Below are 16202 nucleotides of genomic sequence, written 5' to 3'. Positions count from 1 at the left end.
ATCAATTTTGAAGGACCTGAATTTCTAATAAGCCGTCTAGACTAGCGTCGTAAGTCTTACAATGTTTTTAAAACCTTAGGCTATAGTCTTGCACTGTTGCTAGTTGAATCGTGAAATTATAATAATAATAATAACGATAGCATTTATATCCCGCTCAGATTAATGAATGATTGATATCAGAGCGGCTCTCAATTTAGTGTTTAGGTATAGAATAGTAGGTAACAAATAAAACAGTGAAAAAGCAATAATTGATAGGTAGAATCACAAGCTCAGAGATATAATGCCGATAATATGCTGTATGCCTCAATGTAGTAATGGCACACCACGCCATCACTTGTTTAGTGTGCCTAGCAAGAATTATTGTAAAGAAAACAAGAAAGAATGGGCTGATAATCTGGAAAAGATAGTGTTGTCATATAGACAAGATGACAACATCAAGAGTTTGTTTAAAAAAGACAAAGTGAATATCTGTGAAGAGCACTTCGAAGAAAAGTACATTTTAAACAGTAAGGATGCATTTAAATACTAGTAAATGTGCCACATATTACAGTTATGCAGAAGTAGGGTTGCCAAATTGTTTTCATGTGAAAAGTTAACATTGTATGATAGTATTATAATGTATATATATTTCTAATAAGTGGACATTGTGATGCAGCGACACAAGTTAACAAGAGGCAAAACTTCTCCTGTAAATTTGTCTGACACTGGTATGAGATAAGCACATAAACAGCTATCGAGCTACAGTAACAAACTAAGCAGAAATTTTGTGAACTTGACTGCTCTTGTTTCAAATATAAGTTTTTGAAATGTTGGTCAAATATTCAATTGTCGGTCGGTAAAGACCAGTCTCTACATTTTACATTAGAACTTGTAAGTGAATGCATTCACTCTATGTTATGTTCTTTCAGAGGGAACTCGTAAAGAGCTAGTGATTGGTGCCCTGCCAACTTTAAAGCTGCCACAGAAGTCAATTCCTAAAGCTGTAGCCAAAGTCAGACCTTCACCTAAGAAACGGCCTCTCTTAGAAAGAACTTATGCAACAAACTTGAAAGACTTAATGAAACAAGCAAACCAACACTTGCGGCAACCATGGCAGTTTGTCGCCGATGATGATGAGAAATACATTATTTTTACTTACAAGGAAGCACCCTGTGACCGTACACCGTTACTGTTTGAAAATTTGGAAATAGGTGTTACATTTTTTGGGTGGGCTGTCCTCCTCACTGCCACTTCTGCACTAAGTGCCAGAAACTGTACTATTTCTCAGTTATTAAGTGCAATAGAAGCATACAAGGTATGCATTGGATGTCAAAATGCTCAGCCCAATGATAACATATTCACGCACATTACCACAAAATCTGCTGAAGCATTTACCACAGGCAAAGAAGCTGTCCCAAAAACAACCAGACTGGCACTAAGGTATTTTTAAACTAGAACCGCATCAGGATCCCCTCTACAAAATGGTGGCTGAGAAAATGCCCTAAATTTTTAACCTAAACATGCCCAGCATTGTATGGCTTCTCACTTTATATTGAGCACCTAACAATAATACTATGGTCGAAACAGTCCAATTGCTTCGTGGTATTCGCCGTCACTTTAACCTTGCTTTAGTGCATTCTTAGCACGCCGTACACCCGTACGGTCGCAGTCTGTAGCCTTCCATGTGCAAACAGTGAACCATGAAACGAACGACGTAGAGAAACGAGAGAGATAAAAGAGAAACACTAAGAGAAGAGTGAGTTTCCACTCATTGTGTTATATCTCGTTGGTATGAGTAACAGAACAGTTAATTTTCATAGTGTAAATAACTACACTGTTTGAATTTTACCAGTGGGCAACCTTGACCTGATTGACTGATTCAAATGCAGCCGCTAAAACTCACAGTTCACACCAGTTAATCTGAGATTATGTTGCCAGACAAACACTGAGGAATATCCACAGCACTGTTCCAAAATGTCTGTAGTTTTTGCAAAGTTTTTTAACTTCAACGACACCAAAATGTTCCGGTGAAAAAGTGTCTCCACATTTTAATGGCCATCTTTTTCCAATAAAACCATGTTTATTGCTAAAAATGTATAAATCAAGGGCTACCACAGCCTTCAAGTGTTTTTCCAAATTTCAATAAATGTCTACAAGTGGCAACTTTTGTTTGAAAATGAGTTTTGTGATGGTAACGCCTAGAACAGCACATAACTAAGGCGAAAGAACCATGTCCATTGAGTCCTGTCTTTGTTATGAGTTACCAAGGGGGGTGGGGGGGAATTATATACCAATCCCAGGTATACAAGTTCTCTCATTTTCGCAAACCATCATTTTTTCCCGATTAGTTTTCTTTTTTCAATTTCTCTTTCGCCTGAGTTGTGTGATGTTCTAGGTTTTTCCTTTTGTGATAAATGGATGCAGCTCAGTGGCCGCAGGCTTGCCAGATTGGCACTTTTTAGAGGCAGTTGGCGCAAAAAAAAGTTGTTTGGCCCCTTGGCCCTTTGTTTTCAATATTTGGCTCTTTTTGGAAGCAGTTGGAACATACTATCAATCCAGCTAATTAAATAAATGTCTTTCGGAAATTGAGACTGAAAAGTGTTATTACGATTTTTTAGACAGTGTTTAGCTGACAATGTTTATGCCAATGCCAAAGATTCGAGTCTTGTAGAAATAAGTTAGATCTTGTAGAAAATAAGTTAAATCTTGTAGAAATAAGAAATAAGTCTTGTAGAATTTAAGTCTTGTAGAAACCTACTTATACTTGTATAAAGGTCGCCATGGTGATGGCATCGTAAACTTGATATAAAATTAAAAACGAGCGGTGTCGCTATAATTAAAGACCTTATAGCCTAGGCTACTGCTGTGTTGTAGGCTAAAGCAACAATATAGGCCTAATTGTTTATTTGCGTCAAACAAAGCTGTCCATATCCAAAACAAAACAACGAAATAATATAGGCCTACAAACTGCAAATGCACAAAGGTCACAGTGGAGCCACTTTGGATGTCATCAGTTTAAGAGCCCACTAGATGTCTACTGTTACAAACTTATAGGCTACATAGGCTACCGTGCAATGAACGTTGAAAGTAGGCCTATTCAGAACGATAAAAACAATCAGATGACATCAGGTCTAGTATAAAGCGATCTGAGGAGTTTGTGCAACGGTTGATAAACGAAAACATGTTTGTCCTCAATAAAGCTAGGGACAGTAAATAAAGCATCAAACAATAAATAAAACCATATTATTTGTTATTGTTTGGATACGACACAAACGTTACTCCTACATAAAAAAAAAATAAAAAAAACATCAGTGAGAGAGTCCGAAAGAACAAAGACCGTAGCCCTATGGAGGCGTAGGATTGGTTTCGTTTTGCATGTTATCTTCGGACTGACAAAGCCTTTGATAGGGGATTCCTAATAGTAGTTTCGTATACTGGCAGAAGCTTTTGAATTTGGGCTTTTAGCGAGAATGGCAGAGTAAAGTTTTTCGATTGCTGAAGTGTTGTTGCCAGTGTTGTTCAATGTTCTGTGTTTTGTTGTTCAAGATTGCCTAAGAAAGCCGCGCCGTCTTATCTTAGCCGTTCGAGTTTGGCAAGAGATCTTAATAGGTGAAATCGCTTGTTACGTAGAACATAGGACCATAGGGCTCTACACCTGCTCCACATATTTTGGCGACACTGGGGTGAACGGGGAGGGTTGTTAGAGTTCTTTTAATATTTAAATAGCCTAAGTTTTTTCAGGTTTTTGGTTTCCATGTAGCCTACCGGTAGCGGTAGCCTATATACAAAGCTTTAGCCATTTTGAAAGCTGCAGAAGAAAATTATTGATAAAAAATAGGCTAGTTTTAGCGAATGAAAGTATAATTTTGCTTTGTCAAACAAAATCTCATTGCCACAAAGCGATGAGTGATATTTGACTGGTTTCAAAGTCATTTTAGACTTGAAGTGCAGTATAGATTCATTGAAAATATTTTAAAGTTTGTGTCACATTTTTAACATGATGTTGATCTTATTCAGCCAACTATTATTGGGGTGAGTTGTTACACATTGCAAGTAATAGGCTACTATTTCTCACCCCAACTGGAAAATGCACCGTACTAAGTTGGTATCAAATTTTGTATTATTTAGTAGCCTATAGTTGATTACATTTTTACGTTCTTACTTGTAGGCTAGGCTATCTCTTGTTGCTGCATCTGTGCCTAAACATGCAGAAAAAAAACTCATAAAAGGGTGCCTTATCGAGACCAAATAGCCTACCTTGATTGGTTGGTAGGGATCATGTGTTTGCAATCCTGGTGATAAATGATAATGCATTGTTATGGATAGTGTTATTTGTTCATGATTTTTGTCTATTAGCCTAAATTTGAAAGTTCAATAGTCCGCCCCGTTAGCTCAGGGGTTACTCGTCCGGCTCAAGATCACGCGGCGCTGGTTCGACTCTTGGGGTGTGCGCTTGAGCAACACATTTCAGGACTGCTCTCCCATTCAGCGGTAAGCTACCTATCGTGGATGGAATAATTCCCCGGCAACAACAATTCTTCAACAATCGAAAGACTTCACTCTGCCAATCTCGATGGCAGGCCCTGCGTCGAGAGCCTCTACAAGTAACTTATGCGAAACTACCAGGAATAACCTATATTAGCCTAAGGCTTTGTAAGTCAGAGGATAAAGATTCAAAACCAATTAACCAACCAATCAATAAATTCAATGGTGTTGTGTCAAAGTTTTCCATCAGTAGCCTATTACGCAGTCTAGCCTATTTTAATAGTAGGCCTATAAGTTAATGAAACGGCCTAATTGAAATTGTAACATTTCACCCATAGCCAACTGTGTCACAAGCCACCCTGATACTGGGGTGAGTTAATTGTTAGAACTCACTCATGTATGTAGGCTAGCCTATGCAAATATTTTCTATAAACCTAACTTCTTTAAATTTTGAAGTAGCCTAACTGTAGGGACAGTAGATTACCAGGATGCGTAACTACATCCGGTTTTCGTTCATCCGCAACATTATAGTAGAAGGATAATTTTTTTATTTTATTTACAAAATAATGTATTTTTTATGGGTTATATAAAAAGAGTGAAGTTGATTTTGAAGTAATTTAAAGTTTTTAGTTGAAAGCAAGTCAGCAGCAAAGCGTAAAAAAAATGTCAAATTGGCAATTTACCCTTCTAATGTTGGCGGAACAACGGAGTTGCGCGTCCCGCTACCTAACTGTTCTGCATTATGTGAATCAGGAAGACTATCATTATGTTCAGAGATCGGACTGTCAGAATAATTTTGCTTTATCAACAGGTTTATAATCAAGGTCAGGATCAGTCAAGTCACTGGAAGAGTCATCATTTAGAATAAAACTGTTATAAGAAATTTATAGCTTAAGTCTATCGCTGTTAAGTCTTGCTACAATCGGCTGCCGAGAAACATAACTTAATATTAGCCTAACCTATTATTTTCTTTCAAAAGAATTGAACATAGAAATAGGCTACAGCCTCACAATAGCCTAATCTTTTCTGCAGGAATACAGAAGCAGGGCAGACTCTGTTTTATTTCTAAATTTCAATATCATCTGTTTTCTTGCAAAATGCTGAACGAAAAACCGACAAATTATAGCCTAGTTAGGCTATATTAGCCTATATTGCGAAAACAATTTTTGTGACAAGAAAACCTCCAGCGCAAATATTTGTGCGCTAAAAGTAACCCATTAACTGGTAAAAAAAAATCAACTCCGACTCCTGTCTTTTTCCAAAAATTTCAGATTTTGACCCCTGCTCTGAAATACTCCACAACTGTGGCTCCTGTAGCCAGTGCCGGTCTTAGGGTATTGCGGCCCTGTGCGGAATATGTTTTGCGGGCCCCAAGGACAATGATCTAATTCAGTAAAGTATTTAGAAACGGGAGGGGGGTGTTGACGGCCGGCAGGCGAAGCCTGACGGCGTGCTCGCTGAAGGCGACACCTAGCGGCGGAGGGTCTGGGGGCCTCCCCCAGAAAATTTTGAAAAATTACTTTGAATTTGGTGCATTCTGAGAGCATGTTCAACAAAAATGTGGGTATGAATATTACTGTAAAATGGTGCTGTCCGGTGGCATAGCAAAAGGATAAGATCATGTTTTCTTGGGCATTTTTCAGAAATAAAGCTAAGTCTCTATGTTTTCTTGTTGCTAATTCCTGGCTGAGATATTTGAATGTTTGTTAACTAGCTCTTTTAATGTAGTTTCATTTAAAATTAGGCAAACTTTGTTTTAGAGACATAGGTTGATCGCTTTTTTGCCAGATTATTACAGTTTTATTATTGATTAATTTTGTCCTTGGTTGATCAAAAAACGATCTTATTCCGGTAAGCCACCAAGTTTTATGTTTTAAAGTTAACCCAAAGTTTAGAAAATGTAAACAGACGTTATACATCACGATGAGTATCAGACAAAAAGCTTTAACACAGTGAACTTACTTCATTTCTGATATATTCAAGTTTTGTATAACGAACCACTGTAATCAGCTATATATAAAAGATCAGTGCAATTTTTCACAGCTGTGGATATTGCAATGTTTCCATGGACTGTACGAGTTAGCTGCAGACTACTATGGATACTAAACAGCTGTAGAGCATTATAGATCCTATACCATACTAATTTAGTGTTGATTAGAAAGCACAAAACACTGAAAGCATAATTTTCAATATCATGACATCACACGCGTTCCAAGGGAGGGGGGGAGGGTGTAACTCCCAAACTCTCACTTGGCTATGCTACTGATCCAATTTGATTTAAGAAAATCGGTTTACTTTTACTTGGTTGCATAAATATGCATACAAAGCATGAATGAAAATACATCAAAAACACAATGCTCAACTTTCATGAAATGTGTGCATATTGTTTTATGGGAATATTTAAGCATGAAATATAACAATGCAAAAGAAACAAACCCAACCAAATGTACCTGTGCAACAACCAGCAAGGACTCCTTATTAGGCTATGCTTAAATTGGTCGGAATCCATCTGAACTCAGAAGTAGGTAGGCTACCTAGATTGAAGTTGTTTGAAATGCTTGCAAAATGTCCAGCAGGTTCACTTCAGAAAAAGTTTTTACTAAAACTGCTGGCTGCCAAACTCAAAGTAACCCTGCAACTGAAGATGGGCAATATTCTCTGTCAGAGTCAGTTTCTATACAGTGGCAGAGCAGCATTTAATTAAATTGTTTGCCTCATTCCTGCAAATGCAAGTTAAAACATAGTCAAGCAGGCTAGAAATGGATTCGTACATGAAACTAACCCACAACAGGCAAGACAACAAGGGGAAATTTTGAAGACGAGTGAAGGTGTTATTATTGAAGACATCATGCATCAAGTAGGGGAAGGTCTAGTTAGTTGAGCCAGAAATCGATGTTTCTGCAATAAAAATTTAACGACAAACTTTACCAAAAATCCGAATCCATCATGATAAATTTTAGTCTTTTGCGGTTCTTGTGAGCATGTTTGTGTTTGCGACTGACCCCGATTCATATCATTTATCGGCATTTTGAAATTGACACTCAGCCGGCTCAAATGATACCCTAAATTTCACGGTTGAGCCACCCATTGTTTACGGTTGATCCACTATTATTTCACTTCCAAAAGATATTCCAAAAGAGAGCTCAATCTGCATCAAACACAATAAACTCTTCTCCTGAACATCTTGCAAATAAACAATCAAAAAATGTTTAAACTATGTATTGTGTCTAGTGTCTTAAAATGAAATAACAGTGAAAACTGAACGAACAAAAATTTATAGTACTGAAAACACTGAGAATCATTGAATAGGAAACTTTGCACGAAGGTGCTTTTACCTTTCTGAAAGGATTTCACGAGGTTTGTAAAGAAAACGAACATTAGCAACCAGTGGCGTTGCTATCGAAAAATATAAGGGAGGAGTGCTAAAAAAATCACCCTCAAACTGGAGCATTACAGAAAGAATTACTTTTATGGAAGTTCAAGGGGGGCAGTTGGCCGGTCCCCTCCCCCGGCTACGCCACCAGTTCTACGCATCAATATTATTATAGTGCGGTACAACAAAACTAGGGCAGTACGTAAGGACCATCGGCTCATAAACTACATTCCTTATGACAAAGACATGGCTCAACCGTGAACATTGCAAGTGGCTCAACTGTTAACATCGCCGCCATTTTCAAAATTCATAAAACATTGCCAATAGCCAACTGGCTAATCAAGCAACGAGAACTACAAAAACAAAGAGTAAGTTACCCTTACCAATCCCAGCATTTCGAGACAACGATGAAACATCGTAGGAAAAAAAACACATTTCTTATTTCTCTCAAAACTACTTTTACCTACCATTTTACTTTTAACTGCTTCACAATTTTTCTGCTTGTAGAAAATCTCTAAAACTACATATGCTGATGGACTTCAAGTTTTTCCATATTTTCGTTATGAAACGGTTGACTAATCATGCACAACGTTGCGATAAAACCGGATGGATCAACCGTTACCCGGCTCAACTAACCAAACCTTCCCCTACGTAAACCATGCAATCATGCATCTTAATACTTTGCGGTGAAATACCTCATGTTATACAAACATATTGAAAAATAAATACAGCTACTCAATCCAAGGAAAAAAGCACATTGAGATGTATATCTCAATAAGTTATATATGAAGTACAGTAGAATTCGCCTATAACGGCTTCGTTTATAACGTCAATTCGCCTATTACGTCACATTTCGCTCGGTCCCGGCAGAATTCCTATCTTTTACATACATTGTAGTTCGGCTACAACAGCATCGCCTATAACGTCAATTCGCATGTAACAGCACCCTTTATTGGTCCCCAGACGTCTTTTGTTTGTTTATAACGTCACTTTAAGCCATCACCTTCACCACGAATGGTAAGTCTTTTAATCCAGTTAGCGCTGCTGCTTGCAAAACGTCTTCCCTTTATTTTTCTACGTCGTTCGCAGCAGGGACTTTAATTAACTGAATTAACTTTTTTCCCGCGTGAAAAACTATCACGTGTAAAAAGCAGCAAAAAAAAAGACTTCAAGGTTGATGTTCTAGAAGCGTATGAGGCTTCTCAGTCAAGCTTGGAATAGCGTCTCTGAGGTGACAATTAAAAACTGTTTCAAGAAAGTCAACTTTGTTCGAATGGAAGCTGAAGCAGACGTAGAAGAAACCGAAAACGTCGACAGGGACATTGAAGGAATTTGTGAAAGGCTCCAAGCGTGTGGCTTAATTCCAGAAACCTGTGATTTTACTGAGTATTCCGAAAGTGATGCAAACGTCATAACTCGTGAAACTTTCGCTGTAGGTTATTTTTTTTAAACAATTTCTTTGTTTATTGTATTTTCTGCGTGACTTTTGTCAGTTTGGTGGTACACAGTAAACCTGACTGGATTATACACCCCTTTCCTTAATCAAAAGACAGTTTTGGAATAGTTTGCGGTAGTTCGTCTATAACGTCAATTCGGCTATAACGTCAGTTTTTGCAATCCCCCAGAGGTGCCGTTATAGGCGAATTCTACTGTATCATATATAACATAATAAAAAAATGAAAACCACTGCACTTGCTAATTGCATGCCACATCTAGTAGCTCAGAGTAAAGACATGTTGTAAAACAATTTTAAGGTTATGGTATAGCGCACACTAAGCATGCCATGTAGTTCATTAGGGCTATATAGTGAATGATGTAAAATACATGCAAAAATGCTATGGCCAGGGCCGTTTGAGAAAATATTTATCTGGGATTTCTTATCATCAACACCAAATTTAACTGAATAGACATTTTGTACGCACACTAGCTCTTCGAGCAAAGACTTGGCGTTTAGGTCATTTGGGTAAAAATTAGCCAGCACATCACATTTAGAGGAAATCGAGCATTTCTGCTATTGAGCTAACATCATTGCAAGCAGCTGGAGTTTGAATAAGGCAAAGCTGACCTCAGAATTTAGTGGAATTAATCTGTTACCACCAGTAGTGACATCATTTAAGATGTTGTCAAAGAAGTAGATTCACTTTTGTCATTACTGCAACTAGTATATTTTAAAAACTTAGAAATTGAAGAATGCTTTGTATATTATAATTGCTCAACAACTCTTTTTTTAAATCCTTTTTTTCTTTGCTCCACTTTTACAATGATTAGGTATAGCCAGGGCCGGATTAAGGTTTTGAGGGACTTGGGGCTATATGGTAATCTGAGGCCTATATTTCATTCCCCTCATTGTACCAATCACAATTAAAATGAAATAACAAAAAATATACCCGAAGTATAGTATATACTTATTTAAACACATTCAAAACACATGTTTTCTGGATTTAGACAAAGCAAAGCTGTTAATAACATCATTGGTGTCTATTATTTCCAAAATTTCGTTTTCAATGTAGAGTAGAGCTAAGGAATGCAACTTTTTCTGGCCCATGGGTGAACGCATAATTGATTCTTTACTTTTTTAAGCACTGAAAATGAGCGCTCGCCTGAACAATTAGAAATCATCAGACAATTAAAAGATACATTCTTAGTAGCCTACAACAAATAGGCTACGTTAGGAAATGCATACATAAACTTATTTTCATTGATGAATCTAATAAACATTTGAGTTACTTTGCTGCATTCGCTGTTAAAATGGTGTTGTTTTAGCAGTGCAGAAAAATGAATCATCTCTTCAGGCAGTGATTCTTCTAGAATAGATCATCTGGATATGTGAAGCAATGTTTTAGCACTCTCTTCAGTTTTACAGTTAGACATGGTGTTTAATTCCGCCAGAAACTAAAATCTTATTTGAAGACGAGCGTATGCAGCAATTCGGGATTTCATACACAAAATAATTTGGTCAATGATTGGCAAATATGAGTTTACTTGAATCTGCTCGATGGATCAAGTGATGTGTCTTCAGATCCACCTTCGCTATCCCAGCATACTTTTCTTCTCTTATTTCTTGAAATTTCTTCAATATAATGATGACAGCCACTTAATACTCTACCCCAGGGCTACTCAACTAATGTTAGCAAAGGTCCATTTTGACAAGTTGAATATTTTTGCGGTCCGGTGAATATTTCATACGCAACCACGAAAATTAAACAACCAGTAGCCTACGAGCACCGAAACACTTTTCAGGTAGTATGTAACACGACTTGGATTTTTGTCTCACACAAACAAAGAATTAAAGAAGGAAAAAATGTTTCTTTGTAGTGTAGCTGTGTGGATCGCACATCAGAGAAAACGGCAAAGCGTTGGGGGGTCTGGCGAAGACCTCAGCTCCTTGGATAATCGCAAAAAAATTGCTTTTCCCTAATGGAAATCTGTTTAAAGAGGCCCTAAAATGTGGCAATGAGGTTATTCTTCCAGAAGCCCGAGGTCCACCTTCAACACCCAGAAGGTCCGGATTCGGATCGCGATCGGCCAGTTGAGTAGCCCTGCTCTACCCTTTTCTTTGAATTCTTGAAATTGGGATCTTAATGTTTATCGGTTTTAAGCTTTTCCATTGACAAGATAAATCCCTTGGCTGTTTCTTTAGTCTGAGATTGTTCGTCATTGTCATTAGATATTGCTTTCAAGACTTGAAGAACTGCTTGATAACCTTTTCTTAGCGCATGTAGCTAACCCTATAACGTCATATCGTGCCTCCTAACGTGTATCAGACAAAGGCTTAATTGTTGACAAATGAAGTGGTTTCAGTAGGTCTCGCGTCTCCTTGGAAATTAGCTGACGCCCCCCTAGAGAGGCGTGCCACATGGTTAAGAAGCACTTCTGGTTTACACAGTTAGCATTCGTTCTATGATTTTCGTCCTTTATTCTTTCGATCCTGATAATAAGCATGCCAGTTGCTCTTAGTAACTTGTTATCGGTGGGCCAATTTTTTTGGTGGGCCTGGGGCTGCAGCCCCATCAGCCCCCGCATTAATCCGGCCCTGGGTATAGGTAATGGATAAATCACTAATGGTACTCTATTATTGAGTTCAACAACCTTTACTGGTACAAAAATGACATTGGTATATCATCAATCTTCTTCTTCTTGCTTATGAGGCAGCAATTCGGGTAACATCTCCCAATTGTTGCAACCAGAGCAGTGTCTTCATATATCATCAATCCATCACAGGATTATATTACTGTTCAGTGAAAAAAATCCAAGCAATGAATAAGTGTACAATGTAGCCTACTGCACAAACTGTATTATACATATCTAAATACAATAACAAGTAGCCTATATTAAGATTTAAAAATTGTTTAGGTTGGGTACTACAGAGTAATCAACTTGAAACAATTTGAAAAGATCCGGGCCCCTTAAATGTTATTTTTCAACCCATGGCATAACAATGACATTTTAGTACCGTACTGTACTGGAAGTAACATGTATCTAAACACAGTTGCCACAAGATTGAAAATTTTGGTTTCTGTTGTCACTGAGCAATGTTAAACATTTGGTAGCCTACATGGCGTTTTGAAAAAACCTGGGCCCTTCAATATTAGATTTTAAAAATTACATGCATAGGGCATAATAATGATAGTTTAATATTGGAAGTAACATGCATTTAAATTTTCACAAGAGTGAAGTTTCCTGAATTCATAGAATATTAAGTGATTTGATACATGGTGTTTTAAAAATCCGGGCCCTTTAAATGATTAGTTTTAAAACTACATATCATATATATGGCATAATAACAATGGTTTTGTATAGAAACTAACATGTATTCTATTTAAATGCAATTGTCACAAAACGAAATTCTGTTGTCACACTGCCATGTTAACTATTTGGCACATGGTGAAATGTCGTGGGGGGCCTAAAAGCATGCAAAGGTGGCCCGAAGCGACAATTTCAGCACTTGCCTCACCCTAAAGCCGCAACTGACTTCAAGGATACCGGTACTTGCTTGGGAATCGAATTGAATTTTTTCCATTGGACATGACAAATATTACCGCATTTTCTGAGTAAATTGCGGGCCCTGTGCGATCGCACGGTTCGCACACCCCAAAGACCGGCACTGCTGTAGCCTACCACTCTACGTGATAATAGCGCTCGACTTTGAGCACAAACATATTTATCCATAGCCTATAGCCTATCGGGGCTTAGTTTTTTAAAGTTAACCGACAGCTTTTTAATTGTCTGATTTAATTTTATTTGTTTATTGATTTGCGTAGCCTACATCCCCGATGGCTCAGTTGGGCGCCTGACTAGTGAACGAAGAAAAATCAAGATCCAGGAAGTGGTCTGTGGTCGGACTCTCGGGTGTGCGCTTGAGCAATGCATTCCAAGGACTGTTCCACATTCACCTGCACTTTTGGGCTACTGTGTAGTGAGGGTTGCCATCAGTGGCGCCGGCAGGGGGGGGGCAGGCGGGGCAGCTGCCCCCCCAATGTTTTGGGCATCATCTTTTTAATTTTTTTTATTTTTATTAATACATATTAATATATTTTTTTTAATATTTGGATCCCAACCTCAAGTAAGTCAACTCAAGTTGCAAGGGGGGGGGGGGGTAAAAGCTCTCTCTTTAAAAAAAGTATGGAAAACCTTGATGACTAAATTGTACAGTAGATTAAAAGATTTTCTACAGAAGCAAAGATATAGACTTTTTAAAGTTTTAACTAACGTCACATTGATGTAGAAAAATAACAACCTATTCAAATTGCTGATATCTCACACTCCCATGACTTCTTCCGCGCGCATTTTGGCATTGGTTGCTTGCAGTGATTCTTTCACTTAAACAAAACGTTTTGTTTCAACAGTTTTGCGTTGTTCGATTCTTAAGTTGTAAAGGAGACTCAATTTCTCCAATATTTATGTTTCTTCTTTAATCTCAGCAGAGTATAAAACTTGTAAAAGTTTTTCATCCATACGACGTCATGAATGAAATTATATCTCAAATCAGCGTAACGACGTGACATCATCTAAACATTTTACCGAATAATAAATTAACAAATTCGATCGTAAAACGTGGTTTGGTGGTGGTAAATATTACGTAATGAAAAAAATGTGATAAGGTTGGAAGACATTACGTCATGTATTTTCAATACAAATATGAAGTTTAAAATTTATTCTTTTGTTTATAGTCGTAATCCACCTTCGAAGCGGTACTACAAAGAACAATTTTCGATAAGGGGGGCATCAAGAATAAGTCGACATGACTTTTAACCCTTAGAAGGTTGGGCTCCTGAAGTCTTGCTTAGTTTGGGGGGCTGTCAATTCTTCTTATGCTTTAGGAGTGATATCTCTGTTATTTTGGCATGGTTTCAAAATTTGGGATTCACTTTGTAAAATTATTCACGCTGAGCATATCCGAAAATTAAAACTATGTGAATTTTAGAACTGCTCATATACGTTGAAATGTTGAGGTCACTTATGAGTGTAATTTGTAGCGTGAGTTTACACATTATTTTTTGGTAGAGTAATGAAGAACGTGCATAGTAATGTTGTGATTAATTTTTTTTACATTATTTTACATACAGCCAATGCCCTTCACGCTGTGAAACAGTTAGGATTAACGAGACATGGGCCAAATTAATTAGGCTACTTTCATCCAGCTGGTGGGAAAATGTTTCACAATAGAATATGAAATATTTCAGAGGATGTGCTGAGAAATGCCTTATATCTTTCAATTTATAACTTTTATTCGCTCAAAATTTCAGTTCAATAGAGGTGAATAAAAGTTAGGAAAAGTCAAGAAATCTCGTAGTCGCAGCCTCAGTGGTTTTAGAGATACAACTGTTGATACAAAAAAGTTGAATTGACAGCCCCCCCCCCCAACCTTCAAAGGGTTTGCATTGAGTCAACAGATCTATGCCTGGTTTACGTCAGCTCCGGGGATCAGTGAAATATAAGGTTGTCATCTTCAGTGCAACAAGACCATTGATTGATTGGTTTAGTGAGGATTCGTAGTCCCATTGCTTTCATTTTGAGTGATCATACTGATTTTCAATTTATTCCTACAAGACGTTACGTAATGAAAAAATATATAACTAAGGTTGGAAAACATTACGTCATGTCTTTTCAATTCAAAATGAAGTTTAAAATTTATTCTTTTGTTCATAGTCGTAATCTTCCTTCAAAGCGGTATTACAAAGAACACTTTTCGATAAGGGGGGCATCAAGAATATGTCGACATGACTTTTAAGGTTTACGTCAGCTCCGGAGATCAGTAAAATATAAGGGTCTCACTATCGTGATTGTAAGCCGCGGGAAATTTTTTCTCTAAAAAACAGATTCCCAGGAAGTTAAACATTTTTTCCAGCCCTGGTAGAAAACAAGAGAAATTAAATAATATGCCACTGTCTTGCATGTCTTGCACCAGTGGCGTAGCCAAGGGAAGGGGGTTCGGGGGTTTCAACCTTTCAAATTGAATTTACGGATGTTAATACATTGTTTACAAGAAAAGTTGTAGCCTATGATGTAGTTTCTCGTCAAACTGTGCAAGGATGCAAGCCATCTGCAACTGCTAAGATCGCTTGTTCGATCTAGATTAACATCTAAACACTAGCTATTCGTTATACAAAACTTGAATATATCAGAAATAGCCTAAAGTAACTTCATTGTCTCAAAGTTTTTTGTTTGACACTCATCAAGATGTATGACCTCTATGACGTTACATTTTCTAAACTTTGGGTTGACTTCAGAGCATAAAAGTTAGTGACTTACCGGAATAAGATCGTTTCCTGAATCAACCAAGGAGAAAATTGACCTAATAAAACTGTAATAATCTCGCAAAAAAAAGCAATCAACCTATGTCTCTAAAACAAAGTTTGCCTAATTTTAAACGAAACTGCATTAAAAGAGCGAGTTTTGCCAGTACCAAGCATTGAAATATCTCAGTCTGGAATTAGCAACAAGAAAACATAGAGACTTAGCTTCATTTTCGAAAAATGCCGAAGAAAACATGATCTTATCCTTTTGCTATGCCACCGGACAGCACCATTTTACAGAAATATTCATACCCACAATTTTGTTGAAAATGCTCTCAGAATGCACCAAACTGAAAGTAATTTTTCAAAATTTTCTGGGGGAGGCCCCCCAGACCCCCCGCCTTTAAGTGTCGCCTTCGGCGAACACGCCATCGGGCTTCGCCCGCCGGCTGTCAACACCCCCCCTTTCAAAATTTTTGACTATGCTACTGTCTTGCACTGTCAATATTTTGCCCCCCCAATGTTGAAGGTCTGGCGGCGCCACTGGTTGCCATCGATATCTAACCTACCCCAAAATAAGGAGAACCTAAAAATTAAATCTGTTCGTAGAAAATACTTCCTGCATCTCA

This window comes from Aplidium turbinatum, chromosome 8 (genome assembly GCF_918807975.1).
Source record: "Aplidium turbinatum chromosome 8, kaAplTurb1.1, whole genome shotgun sequence".
NCBI lineage: Eukaryota > Metazoa > Chordata > Ascidiacea > Aplousobranchia > Polyclinidae > Aplidium > Aplidium turbinatum.
Note: the sequence above shows the minus strand (reverse complement) of the source record.